We start from the raw sequence: 14,858 nt of genomic DNA, 5'->3' as shown, positions 1-14,858 counted from the left end.
TTCCCCCGGACTGGTAGCCACTCCACAAAATGTGATAGAAAAATAAAATAGTCAAGGTGCTGGAAATCTAAATTAAAAACAGTAAGTGATGGAAATGCTCAGCATATCTGGCAGTACCTTGGAGAGAGGAATATAGTTCACTGACTAGATTTTCATCTTTGAGGCGACTTCTTTGAAAATCCATGAAGAGTTTGGAGGATAAGGACATGCCTGTCCCCACAGTGGAGCTGGCCAGGTTGGGAGAGCAGGGGTGTGGTTTCGTGACCTGCAGCTGCCCACAACCTTTACCCCAAAAAATCAGAAATTCCCTTAATGGGACCGTGAATCTCGGAATGGCTTCCCGGTCGCCATTTTCACACTTCCAGGGAGTCTCCCTTACTCCATGGAAGTCTAGTCCAGTTGTTTCAGGTCTGGGACCTTTCATGGATGTTGTCATCGAAGGCTTTGAATGCTTCTGTTAAGAATTGGTTGGGCTATTGTAATGGTCCTTCCTGTTTATTTCCTTTGTTCCCATTTCTCTTATTACATTTTTAATATTTTGATCTATGAACCCATAATTGGGATGTGTCTTTAAGCAGAAGATTCAAAGTTGTAACAGCCTGCTTGCCAGGACAAAATTGCCTAGGTTTTGTATTTTGGAAGGGAGAAGCCAGGCTCTTTGGCACCGAGTGGATCTTAGGAACCAGCTTGGGAGGGAGTTGGTTCAAATGGTTAACTGGCGACCGATGGGTTGGCCAATGTTCTGCCTGACAACAGTCAATGATTGCTTCCTGTGTGATGCTTTCTGAGAGAACTTAACAGAAGCGTTTAGGCCTTGGAAGTGAAAGGAACACCTCCCCTTTCTCTCTCTCTCTCTTGCTTGCTGAAGTGAAAGAAATGCTCTACTGTTCTGAAAGCAGTGAGTGCCTGGCACATCCTTTGCTGTGAACCTGAAACGATGCTGTGTCTGCAGAGAAGGTAGACAACCTTATCAGAGCAAACCATCTCAAGCCTAGAAGTAAGAAGCACCAAAATGAAGGCCTAAACTTCAGGATGACTGACTGGAAGTCATCCCAGAGCAAGATCCTTATCCTTTTACTTTTGTTAATATTTTCTTTCCCTTGCCACCACCCTTTCCCTTCCGTGTTGTCTGTGTGTGTGTCTGTGTATGTAGAGAGAATGGTGAGAGTTAGGAAAGGGGGGTCAGGAAATGAGTAGCAGGTGGTCAGTTACATTTTCTGTCCATTTAATTACTATACTGTACATTACAAAAGGTTACTTGTGGTTTAAAGTTACAAAACTGGTGATTGTAGTTAATTGGGCTCAACCAAGGACCTCGGGTATTTTAAATAAAATCTAATTCCACCTGCGTTGCGACTCCGGGTCACATGACGCTGGAGTTAACGGCACACCAGCCCAGGGTGTCGTGCACGATAAAGTCACCCACCCTACATCATAGAAAACCATCTGGTTTCTCCTTGCAGAAGGAAATCTGGCAAGAATATATACAGAACAGATTCTCACCTGTGAAGAGCTACAAAAGAATCCAGTGTTAAAGCGAAAGGCCCTGTGGGGGATTTTCAGAGAAGAACCTGAAAGACAAAACATATTTATCTCTAAACATCCAAAACCATGGTCAACGTCGGATGTCAGGCCCTGGAGATTCAGCGAACCACTGTAGGTACAGGATATTTGAAGCGAGTGATGCCACTTAATTTTTTTTTAAATGTTTGGTTTGACCATTGAATGTACCGTCAAAAAGTGTATTTATTTCCCTGAAAGTTTTAATTTTGAAAAGGTAAGGAGAAAATGGAATGGTTACAGAATTTCAAATGAGATTGGTCCAATCACAGGACATAGCATTCATCTGCTCTTAATACGTTCCTAATTATTAAGGAATATAAAGAGTAGCGGGGACTGTTGGTAGTACTACCACATGATTATGTAACACCTGCATAATGACATTCCATTGTCCATTAGATTAATGGAGACGCGACCCATTTATTTTAAATGGATTTGTGCCTCAGTTAAAATAGCAGAGGAATGTCACACAAAGGCATTATGCCTTTTACACTGATAATGCAGTAATTTCTAGTCTGTACTGTATCAAATTATACAAATGGTGACACTTCAGGTCAGTCAGCCGAAATTACTGCTCTGAATGTCGTGGGAATGACTGCCGTGTGCGATTATGTCTCGAATCTGAAGATGAGTCCATTATTCCCATCTAAAAGTCAATCTTAAAGCACAGTGCAAAACGTGTAAAATATCACGCGAAAATTGACTGCAACCGGGGGAGCAGATGCTGAACCAAAGGACGAGAGATGAGGAAGGGGTGATCAGGCGCTCCGAGGTGGATTTTGTGTGTGTTTTCAAGGAGACGCAGAAGCTCTTGGGGGTTAATATTTCAGCGATTGAAATGGAAGCAGCTGAAGGCACGGTCACCAGTTATGTGGGGAAAGGGGAGACACGGGAGGCCAAGGTCAGAGGAACAGGTCAGGAGGAGGTTACAAAGACAGGCAGAAGCAATGGCATCGAACAATTTAAACATGGGGACGGGTATTTTAAATTTAGAGTCCCCAATTCATTTTTTTTTCCAATTAAGGGGCAATTTAGCATGGCCAATCCACCTAACCTGCACATCTTTTGTGTTGTGGGGGCGAAACCCACGCAAGCCCGGGGAGAATGTGCAAACTCCACACGGACAGTGACCCAGAGCCGGGATCGAACCTGGTACCTCGGCGCCGTGAGGCAGCAGGGCTAACCCTCTGCGCCACCGTGCTGCCCTCTCCTTGCAGTTATTGATCCTCTGGTCCACTCCATCCATTCATTAATATCTGGCTTTGGCGCAGTGTAACTGCCATTTGAAGGTGCCAACAATTATGGTTGTCCTGCTTTCCTCTACCGCCTCCTTCTCCTGAAGGCCAACAGCAGCTGCTCAAGTCCTCCCATCCCCAAGAGCCACCTTCCATTGTAAACCTGGCTAGTCAGTATCCTCAACCTCTCAAACCATGGCAGGGACTGCACCTGTGCTAATCATGCCGTTGCTGCTATCAATCCCTGTGCTTCCCAACAGAGATCACTAAATATTCATGAAGCCAGGATGGTGTTCCTCTGCCCAGCTCAGGAATGCCCCACTATCAGCCTGTTGAGATCAGCTGCAGTTCCACCATCCTTATTCTGCTGAGATCAATTCAAGGGTTGAACTATAAGACCATAAGACATAGGAACTGGGGGCTTTTCTTATCCCAGTGCAACACTGGAAGATGAATCATTTTGGGATGTTAGGTGAATTGGACATTCTGAATTTTCCCTCATGTACCCGAACAGGCGCCGGAGTGTGGTGACTAGGGTTTTTTCACAGTAACTTCATTGCAGCGTTAATGTAAGCCTACTTGTGACACTAATAAGGATTATTATTATGTACACCCTCGTTCAAAATTTCTGCACATATTTTATTCATTCCTCGGATGCAGGTGTCACTGGCTAGGCCATCATTTATTATAGAACCCTACAGTGCAGCAAGAGGCTATTCGGCCTATCGAGTCTACACCGACCCTTCGAACGACCACCCTATCTAGGTCCAATCCCCTTCACTATTCCTGCAACCCCACCCTAAGGGGAAATTTAGCATGGCCAATCAATCTTACCTGCACATCTTTGGACTGTGGGAGGAAACCGGAGCAACCGGAGGAAACCCACGCAGAGGTCGGAGAGAAAGTTCAAACTCCACACAGACAGACACCCGAGGTTGGAATCGAACCCAGGTCCCTGGAATTGTGAGACAGCAGTGCTAACAACTGTGCCACCGTGCTGCCCCATTTTGCCCTTGAGAAGGTGGTGGCGAGCTGCCTTCTTGAACTGCCGCAGTCCATGTGTGTAGGTTCATCCACAGTGCTGTTAGAGAGGGAGTTCCAGGATTTTGATCCAGCGACAGTGAAGGAATGGCCGATACATTTCCAAATCAGGATAATGTACGGATTGGAGGGGAACTTGCAGGTGGTGGTGTTCCCATGTGCCGGCTGCCCTTGTCCTTCTAGATGATCGTGGGTTTGGAAGGTAGTGTCTAAGGAGCCTTGGTGAGTTCCTACAGTGCATCTTGTAGATGATGGAGATGGCTGCTACTGAGCATCAGTGGTGAAGGGAGTAGATGTTTGCAGATGGGTTGCCAATCAAGTGGGCTGCTTTGCCCTGGATGGTGTCGAGCTTCTTGAGTGTTGTTGGAGCTGCACTCATCCAGGCAAGTGGAGAGTATTCCATCACACTCCTGACTTGTGCCTTGTAGATTTTGGACAGGCTTTGGGGAGACAGGGGGTGAGTTACTAGCTGCAAGATTCACAACTTCTGACCTTCTCTTGTAGCCTCAGTGTTTATGTGGCCTGTTCAGTTCAGCTTCTGGTCAATGGTAATCCCAAGAATGTTGATATATTATAAATGACCATCTGTAAAACATGAATTCACTCAGAAGCAAACTGTCTCTATGAAATGTAGTTTAGTAGGCCACTGGATCATCAGGACATAAAATATTTAAAGCAACACAGATGAGCTGAATATTTGGTACACAACCATCTTTGTGCTGTAAATCATGTGTAAACTCCAATTCTTCCAAACGTTCTTTCTCAATGTGGATGAAAGTCATAATAAACAAGTCTAACAATAAACTGCGTATATTCTTATTGTAAACTACCTTAACAACTTGGTGAACAGAATTTTGATGTCCCAGAACAATACGTCGCTCTTTCTAGTTATTGATTTTGTTGTAGGGATCGTATGTTATGGCTGAATCACGGATGAGTGCATTGTCCTTCCAGACCCTAGCTGATATCCCATTATCCTATGTGAAGTGCAACGTAAGGGTCTCCTCTGGTGATTTTCCTGCACATAACCTGCTATCATGCCTCCTCCTTTCAGCTACACACACAGGCCACCAGACCTGGCAGTCATCTGACCAACAACGGTCTCAACAAGTGTTTATAAAACTCGATAAGGCCATCTGAAGCCTCTTTCATGCCTCTGTTAGTGGCTGAGCAACACGCCAATTCCAATGTATTCAGAACTGCAAGGCCAATGTATGCACCTCCACATGCGGCTAGATTCTAACTTTCAAATCCCATTAATAATAATAATCATAATAATCGCTTATTGTCACTAGTAGGCTTCAATGAAGTTACTGTGAAAAGCCCATAGTCGCCATATTCCGGTGCCTGTTCGGGGAGGCCGGTACGGGAATTGAACCCGCGCTGCTGCCCCGTTCTGCATTACAAGCCAGCTATTTAGCCCACTGTGCTAAATCAGCATTGAATCCAACATTTCCGCTTTGGGCTCCCACACCGTGGGCGTCATTCTCCGACCCCCCAGCGGGTTGGAGAATGGACGTTGGCTGCCGTGAATCCCGCCCCCGCCGAAGTCTCCGGTACCGGAGATTGGGCGGGGGCGGGAATCGGGCCGCGCCGGTTGGCGGGACCCCCCGCTCAATTCTCCGGCCCGGATGGGCCGAAGTCCCGCCCAGAAATTGCCTGTCCCGCCGGCGTAAATCAAAGCTGGTATTTACCGGCGGGACCAGGCGGCGTGGGCGGGCTCCGGGGTCCTGGGGGGGGCGCGGGGCGATCTGACCCCGGGGGGTGCCCCCACGGTGGCCTGGCCCGCGATCGGGGCCCACCGATCCGCGGGCGGGCCTGTGCCGTGGGGGCACTCTTTTCCTTCCGCCTCCGCCACGGCCTCCACCATGGCAGAGGCGGAAGAGACTCTCCCCACTGCGCATGCGCGGGAAACTGTCGGCAGCCGCTGACGCTCCCGCGCATGCGCCGCATTTCCGCGCCAGCTGGCGGGGCAACAAACGCCATTTCCGCCAGCTGGCGGGGCAACAAACGCCATTTCCGCCAGCTGGTGGGGCGGAAATCCCTCCGGCGCCGGCCTAGCCCCTCAATGTTGGGGCTCGGTCCCCAAAAATGCGGAGCATTCTGCACCTTTGGGCCGGCACGATGCCCGTCTGATTGGCGCAGTCTTTGGCGCCAGTCGGCGGACATCGCGCCGTTGGGGGAGAATTTTGCCCCGTATGTTTTAAAGGGGTGTAACCTACGTGAATTTTAAAAAAAAGTTTGATAAGCTTTTCATTTTTTTAAAAATCATGAGTCATAGAATATCTACAAGGAAGAAGGCGGCCATTCTGCCCATCAAGTCTGCACCGACCCTCTGAAAGAGCACCCTACCCCGGCACAACCCCCCCCCTCATCGCCACAACCCCACCCAACCTGCACATCTTTCGACACTAAGGGACAATTTAGCATGACAAATCCACCTAACCTGCATATCTTTGGACTCTGGGAGGAAACCGGAGCAGCCGGAGGAAACTCCCATAGACACGGGGAGAACGTGCAGACTCCACACAGACACCTGAGGCCGGAATTGAACCCGGGTCCCTGGTGCTGTGAGACAGCAGTGCTAATCACTGCGCCACCAAGCTGCCCCGGTGGAGTTCTGATCAAGTTCTGTTCCCCCCTCGGGCACCACTCCCCACTGAGGGTGGCATTACTGAATTTACCCGGTTACTTTCAAGGAAAGAAATGAGTCCCATCACCTGAGCTCGGACGACGTAAAGCTGTGCGTCAATGATGATCAGATCATGAATGTACATCATGCCAGAATGTACTGGGGAAAATGAAAGCACGTGGCCCACCGCTCCATTTCAAACTTTATAAGTGCATCTTTTTGAAGACCCGTTTAAAAATCTGCTGGTTCCAGTATTTTCAGAACATTGATTGCCTCAGCCCGGAATTAGACAGCTGCCCAGATGGATTTGCTGCGTAAGGCTACTGTGCAATGTTGCGAAACTGTGCTCTCGGCGAAAGGCATGTACTGAGTCCCCGACTTCTAACCAGCAGCATTCCAAATTTTCCAATTGTTGGTGCGACTATAACATCTGAATCATGAGTGAAGCATAACTGACGGCCATGCATCATGTTTGAGGTCTTTGCTTTATACAAGGCCATGGGAATTCTACACCGTAACTATACAAATCAATTTGAGGAGGAGGATGGGTGTTCCGTGGCAGCAATTTGCCGTTGCTGCATCAGCAGCCTTATTGGCTGTAAGCTCAGAAAAAGGGTCAAGAAATCAAGGAAGCTGTGAATAAAACATGGCCGTGCGTTGATTTTCCCATGAATTGAACAATTCCAGTAATTTGACTGGAATTTGATGCCTTTTTGACCAATCCAGCAATACTCTGGACTGCTAGCTGCCCAGCTGCATTCCTGCATAAACACTTACGATGCCCCTTCTGCTCTCTACTTGCATCCACACAATGCTGAGGTGTCACTGCAACGCTTAAATAAAACAGATAGCTCTTTCCGGATTTTAATGTGCTGGTGCTTTTGAAATTGTTTCCATTTGATTTTTCTTCTTGCCAAGGAGCAAAATGTCAATTCAGCAAATGAGGCATAAAACAAACCATTAAAAATGGAATTCAATCTACATTTAGTGCATTCCACATGTGTTTGCGAAATGGAAAATAAAATTAAACGGAATGTTTTCAAACTGCTCCGATTTCTTTTTTTTAATGTGTTCAGGAAACTAAACTGCTTGCGGTACTGTTACCTCCATTTCCTGGTTTAAAATCCTGCTCGGGTATTGTGTTAAGTGTGGCACTATAAGCAGTGCCAGCTAGGTTGGCCTCAATTGCACTCCCTGGCCTGTGCGGAGTTAGCTGATCACACCCAAGGTGACGCTGGCAGCAATTCAGTTGCTCTGTCTTCCCTGTGAGAGGAGGGGAAAGAAATCTCCCAATGTTTCCAATACTGTTTGTAGTCCTGGTAGTCTCTGAATGGAAGCATGCATGTGTATCCCAATGAAGGGTGGCTCACCCTGTGATGGAGCGCCCCCCCCCCCCCTCCCCCGCCCCACACGCACATACCTTCCCAGCTTGCAGGCACCCCCTGCTTAAACTCGTACTCACAAATAAAGGCCCATTTATTGGAGCACATGCTGACTGCATGAAAAACCCAGTCCAAATTAGAATATTTGATGCCAAATGATCACTGATCGTTTTTGAGGGCATTAAGCGCCAAGGAAAGCAAAAACTATGTCAACATTGTCTGGTGGAGATGTGTGGAATAGCAACCGACAGATTCCCAGAGGAAGCCCAGTGATTGTAGAGCCCATAATTTGGACAATTAACCCTACGTTTTTTTTGTGGTCCCTCCTCCACAACGCCACCCTGTATCAAAGCCACGCCTCCCTCAGGCAGCACTACCCACTGAGAGGGTGGCATTACTGAATTTTACCCGGTTACTTTCAAGAAAAGAAATGAATGAGCTAAGAGCAGGCTGTTGCATTTGGTCCTTTGTACTTTACGAAGGAATCCACCAAACACTTGTCCAAACCAGAATATTTTATTGAGTCTTGTGTGGTAAGATAGCAATCGGATACAGAGCACGCTATCATGGAGTCTGCTAACTACTCCTCTGGAATTTGCACCTAGCACTGACCATTCACATGTACGTCTTATTACCCTCTCAATCTTCTTCTGAAGATGGCCGGATGTGTCTCCCCTTATATTGGATTTTAGAGACCCATGGTGTGCCTGTACTGCCACCTGCTGGTTGGAGGTCGCACCCCATCCCTTTTATGATATAGCCCATAGGCATATTTACACACAGGCATGTCCCATTACCTGAGCTTCTCTTCATAAAGTTATGCATTAATGATCAGAACCTGGCTTCTCTTTGTTGATATGTAGAAATCACACTCAAGCTGCCTACAGGTTTCTGCATTGATCCCTCTTCTCACCTGCTCTGTTGGCAGGAGCAGGGTTCAGTGCCATCCATGCAATGAGATGCCGTGGGCAGCATGGTAGCGCAGTGGTTAGCACAGTTGTTTCACGGCTCCAGGGTCCCAGATTTGATTCCGGCTTGGGTCACTGTCTGTGTGGAGTTTGCACTTTCTCCCCGTGTCTGCATGGGTTCCCTCCGAGTGCTCCGGTTTCCACCCACAGTCGAAAGATGTGCAGGTTAGGTGGATTGGCCATGATAAATTGCCCTTCGTGTCCAAAAAGGTTGGGTGGGGCTACTGGGTTACGGGGATAGGGTGGAGGCGTGGGCCTAGGTAGGGTGCTCTTTCCTAGTGCAGACTCGATGGGTCGAATGGCCTCCTTCTGCACTGTAAATTCTATGAGTCCTGGAGCTACATTAAAAAGAAGGGCAAAATTGCAATTAGCACTGAGGAGATTCCTGCCCCAGGTGTGGATCATTTTGGTTTGCTACTGTATGTTTCATACTTTGAAAACAATCCTATTTGAGTTTCCATAATAACTTTTAGCAATGGTGCAAGATATATTTTTTAATGGGTAAGGTGGATGTAGCACAATAAATTGTATGAAATCAGGATAATAAAAACCAAGAATGTGGCTATAAACTTATGCATGGAAATTAAATAAGACTTGCATTTATACATTGCCTTTCACTACCTTCCTAAGCGCTTAAATAGGAGCATAAGATCACAAGACATAGTAGCAGATTTAGGCCACTTGGCCCATCGAGTCTGCTTCGCCATTCAATCATGGCTGCTATATTTCTCATCCCCATTCTCCTGCCATCTCCCCATAACCCCCCCCCCTCATTCTGTTATTAATCAAGAACCTATCTATCTCTATCTTAAAGACACTCAGCCTCCACAGCCTTTTGCGGCAAAGAGTTCCACAGATTCACCACCCGCTGGCTGAAGAAATTTCTCCTCATCTCTGTTTTAAAGGATAATCCCTTTAGTCTGGGGATGTGTCCTCTGGTTCTAGTTTTTCCTACCAATGGAAACATGCCCTCCATGTCCACTCTATCCAGGCCTCGCAGTATCCTGTACATTTCAATAAGATCCCTCCTCATCCTTCTGAACTCCAAAGAGTACAGACCCAGAGTCCTCAATCGCTCCTTATATGACAAGCTCTTCATTCCAGGGATCATTGTTGTAAACTTTCTCTGGACCGTTTCCAAGGCCAGCACATCCTTCCTTAGATACGGGGCCCAAAACTGCTCACAATACTCCAAATCGGCACTGACCAAAGCCTTATACAGCCTCAGAAGCACATCCCTGCTCTTGTATTATAGCCCTCTCGACATGAATGTGAAGATTGCATTTTCCTTCCTAACTGCCGACTGAACCTGCATGTTAACCGAAAGAGAATCTTGAACAAGGACTCCTAAGTCCCTTTGTGCTTCTGATTTCCTATTCATTTCCCCATTTAGAAAATAGTCTCTGCCTCCAGTCCTCCTTCCAAAGTGCATGACTTCACATTTTTCCACATTGTGTTCCATATGCCCCTTCTTTGCCCAATCTCCTCGCCTCTCCTCCTGCAGATCCCTGCTTCCTCAATACTATCTGTCTGCATATCTTTGTATCATCTGCCAACGTCTCAACAGTGCCTTCAGTTCCTTCTTCCAGATCATTACTGTATATTGTGAAAAGTTGTGGTCCCAACACCGACCCCTGAGGCACACCACTAGTCACCGGCTGCCATCCTGAAAAAGACCCCTTTATCCCCACTCTCTGCCTTCTGCCAGTCAGACAATCCTCTATCCATGCCAGGAATCTACCCTGAACACCATGGGCTCTTAACTTATTTAACAGTTTCCTATGCGGCACCTTGTCAAAGGCCTTCTGGATAGATAAATAAATCACGTCCACTGGGTTTCCTTTATCTAACTTCTTTATCTAACTTCCTCAAAGAACTTGACAGATTTGTCACACATAGGGCGAAATTCTCCCCCAACGGCGCGATGTCCGCCGACTGGCGCCAAAAACGGCGCCAATCAGACGGGCATCGCGCCGGCCCAAAGGTGCGGAATGCTCCGCATCTTTGGGGGCCGAGACCCAACATTGAGAGGCTAGGCCGGCGCCGGCACCCCCCGGGGTCAGATCGCCCCGCCCCCCCCCCCCCCCCCCCCCCCAGGACCCCGGAGCCCGCCCACGCCGCCTGGTCCCGCCGGTAAATACCAGCTTTGATTTACGCCGGCGGGACAGGCAATTTCTGGGCGGGACTTCGGCCCATCCGGGCCGGAGAATCCAGCGGGGGGTCCCGCCAACCGGCGCGGCCCGATTCCCGCCCCCGCCCAATCTCCGGTACCGGAGACTTCGGCGGGGGCGGGATTCACGGCGGCCAACGGCCATTCTCTGACCCGGCGGGGGGTCGGAGAATGACGCCCTCTATCTTCATAAAAGCTTAATCCAATCAATTTCAAAGTTTCTCCTTCCATATTCTGGGGTGCACACCTTCTGCTAACTTATAGTTCCACTAATATTTTTAATAGTACCCCATTGATTATTTATTTCCATCTGAGTACTTCTTCCTCCTTGGGTAGTTCTTTAATCATTTTGCTTTTTCACAAAACGTGGTTCATGTGCAGTCTTTGAAATTCTGCTTTTGACTATCTTCACTTTGTGTATTTGCTCTGTTGGTAATAGCCATTCATTAAGTCAGAGCTCCCAATATTAAGCAATATCCTTTTGTTAATTATTAAGGTGTTTTATTGTCTGATTTACAGCTTACTCCGTTATTAAAAGAGCTTGATTCTTAGCGACAAGTCTTTTGTAAAGCATCTTAATCAGAATTCTTCTCGAACTCCAGGGGCGGGATTCTCCGCAAACAGCGCGATGTCCGCTACACGGCGCCAAAAACGGTGCGGATCAGTCCGGCGTCGGGCTGCCCCAAAAGGTGCGGAATTCTCCGCTCCGCACCTTTAGGGGCCAAGCCCTCACCTTGAGGGGCTAGGCCCACGCCGGAGCGGTTTCCACATCGCCGTCCTGCGGGAAAGACCTTTGGCGCCACGCCAGCCGGCGCCGAAAGGACTTCACCGGGCGACGCATGTGCGGGAGCGTCAGCGGCTGCTCACGGCATCCCCGCGCATGCGCAGGGGAGGGGGTCTCTTCCGCCTCCGCCATAGTGAACACCATGGCGAAGGCGGAAGAAAAAGAGTGCCCCCACGGCACAGGCCCGCCCGCGGACCGGTGGGCCCCGATCGCGGGCCAGGCCACCGTGGGGGCATCCCCCAGGACCCCGGAGCCTGCCCGCGCCGCCTTGTCCCACCGTTCAAAAGGAGGTCTAATCCACGCCGGCTGGCGAGGGTTGACAGCGGCGGGACTTCGGCCCATCGCGGGCCGGAGAATCGCCGGGGGTGGGCCCGCCGACTGGCGCGATTCCCGTCGACCGGCGCGGCGCGATTCCCGCCCCCGCCGAATCTCTGGTAGCGGAGAATTCGGGACAAGGCGGGGGCGGGATTAACGCCAGCTGCCGGCGATTCTCCGACCCAGTGGGGGGGGTCGGAGAATCACGCCTCAGGTATCAAAGAGATGCCATCTTCTTTTCCTCCAATTCGTTCGCATTGTCAAAGAATGAATTTTGCTCGCCCACATTGGCTGAGAACTATTGCCTTTCTCCTCGTTGTTTCCTTCATGAATAGACTCCATTGGTATTTTTGCCTCCATTAATGCTGTCAAACATCAAGAACTATAATTTCCATGGTTATGTTTTTGCCATTTTTATCTAAACTGGAATGAATTGTTTTCCAGTCACTTGGGCTGACCCCTGCACTCAGTGAACTATGTAATCAGATCTAAATAAAAAGCAAATTACTGCGGATGCTGGAATATGAAACCAAAGAGAAAATGATGGAAAATCTCAGCAGGTCTTGCAGCATCTGTAAGGAGAAAAAATAGCCAACGTTTCGAGTCCAGCTTTTTGTGAAAGCTAAAAGGCATAGAAAGTGGGAGATATTTATACCGTAGGGAGAGGGAATGAAAGATGAGTCATAGCCACAGAAACAAAGGGGAAAGAGTGTTAAGAAACCGAGGGAAAAGAATGCTAATGGCAGTCCCCTGAAGGTGTGAAAGGCCAAACAGCAGAGAAACTGACATCAGAGGATAAGCTGTGACAGATGTAGATGTGGGGGGAGGGGGGGGGGGGGGGGGTCATGGATGGGAGAGAGGTAAAATGAGAAAAGGGGGGAAGGGGGAAGCAAAGGGGAGAAAAGGTAAGGAAAGGGGGTATAAGATAGGGCGATGGAGGGGGGGGGGGAAATACATATAAAGAAAGACAAAAAAGAAATAAAAGGTAAAAGACAGTTAAAATGAAATGAAAACAAATGGGTCGAGGTGGGGTAGAACTGATCATCTGCAGTTGTTGAATTCGATGTTCAGGCCGGAAGGCTGTAGCGTGCCTAACCGGAAGATGAGATGTTGTTCCTCCAGTTTGCGTTGAGCTTCACTGGAACATTGCAGCAGGCCAAGAACAGACATGTGGGCATGGGAGCAGGGTCTTTTGTTAAAATGGCAGGCAACAGGAAGGTCAGGGTCCTGAATGCGCACAGACCGAAAATGCTCAGCAAAACGATCACCCAGTCTGCATTTGGTCTCTCCGATATAGAGGAGACCACATTGGGAGCAGCGAATGCAGTAGACCAAATTGGAAGAGATGCAAGTGAAACGCTGCTTAACCTGGAATAAGTGTTTTGGGCCTGGGATGTTAAGCATGGAAGAGGTAAAGGGGCAGGTAGTAACCTCCTGCAATTGCATGGGAAGGTGCCATGGGTGATGGGAGAGGTACTGGGTATGGTGGAGGAGTGGACTAGTTGTCTCAGAGGGAACGGTCTCTGCGGAATGCTGACAGAGGGAGTGAAGGGAAGATGTGTTTGGTGGTGGCATCACGCTGGAGTTGGCGAAAATGGCGGAGGATTATGCTTTGCATACGGAGGCTGGTGGGGTGAAATGTGAGAACGAGGAGAGCTCTATCCTTGTTCTGGGAGGGGGCGAGGGAGTGGCGCGTTGAGGGCCCTGTCAACAACTGTAGGTGGGAAATCACGGTTGAGGAAGAAGGAACACATTTAAAAGCACCACTTTAGAAAGTGGCATCATCAGAACAAAAGCAACGGAGGCCAAGTGGCTGAGAGAAAGCTCCCTTCAGGTCTCCCTTCCACACACATTTCCTTCAGAGGTCATGGAAATATTCCATCAGGTTTTGTTGTCATCAAACGTTCTGTTTGTTGACCTCAGGTGCGCTCTGCCAAAATACTGAGAGAAACCTGGAACTCACTTGCTGCAGGCCACTTGTTACTGCCGTTAATGTGGTCAGCGTCATTTGTTTAAGTGAGTGATTTTCAAATTCAGGGTCATGACCCGCAGGTGGATCACGGGCAGGTGTCGGGAGGGTCGCGGGGCCATCGGTCACGCCGCTCCCGATCACGGGAAGAAGTGCCCAACGGCCGCAATCCGCATTGGCGGCGACCGACTTTCAGAATGCCGGTTAACCCACGCAGCATTGCCTAGACCCAAAGCCCAGCAAGGCAGACCTCCTCATCCTGACGTCAACGCGCTGACCCAGGAGCAAATTAATTTAGAAAATAATAGTCTTCCCTCCTGGAGCGGCAGGAGAGAGCAAGTCACGCGCCTCTTACACTGACGTCAGGTGCTCTGAGCGCGAGAGAGATTCCTCCATTTTATAGCTACCAGCGGTGCTGATGTGAGTTCCGGGGCCTCTGGTGAACAACCCATGAAGAAGCTGAAAATAAGAACAAAGCAGCATAAAGATGATTACTTGAGGTATAGCTGTGTTAATTGTGCCAATGTAAATCAGGATGCGAAGCCCTTGTGTGTTATATGCAGGGAAGTACTGGCAAATGAAAGATTAAAACCCTCAAAACTTCAAAGACAAGGCAAGTTTGAGGACAACCCTCTTGATTTTTTTCAATGGATGAGGGTGAGATATTAAATCGCCAGCTGAAGTCCTCAGCAGAAATGTAACATTGAATGACAAAGCGAGTGAGATCATGAGGACCAAACAGGCTCACCTATGACATTAAAGGGAAGCGGAAATGGTGGGTCGTGTAGATAGGCCGGCCTGG

At 48.7% G+C, this 14,858-nt stretch overlaps 1 protein-coding gene across 6 annotated transcripts in view; it reads left to right on the top strand.

Annotated features, from left to right (window-relative positions):
• The window catches only part of sema6d (semaphorin 6D), a 424,805-nt gene that overhangs the window by 60,274 nt on the left and 349,673 nt on the right, over positions 1 to 14,858 (top strand). For 2 of the 6 annotated variants that reach the window (XM_072470611.1, XM_072470608.1), the window contains exon 1: positions 1,476 to 1,656. The exons of the other annotated variants lie outside the window; for them this stretch is intronic. The gene's annotated coding sequence lies outside the window, so the exon portion shown is untranslated. Of the gene's footprint in view, positions 1 to 1,475; positions 1,657 to 14,858 lie in introns of those variants that run through there. 6 annotated transcript variants of the gene reach the window in all.

This window comes from Scyliorhinus torazame, chromosome 12 (genome assembly GCF_047496885.1).
Source record: "Scyliorhinus torazame isolate Kashiwa2021f chromosome 12, sScyTor2.1, whole genome shotgun sequence".
NCBI lineage: Eukaryota > Metazoa > Chordata > Chondrichthyes > Carcharhiniformes > Scyliorhinidae > Scyliorhinus > Scyliorhinus torazame.
Note: the sequence above shows the minus strand (reverse complement) of the source record. Positions and strands in the feature narration are given on the sequence as shown.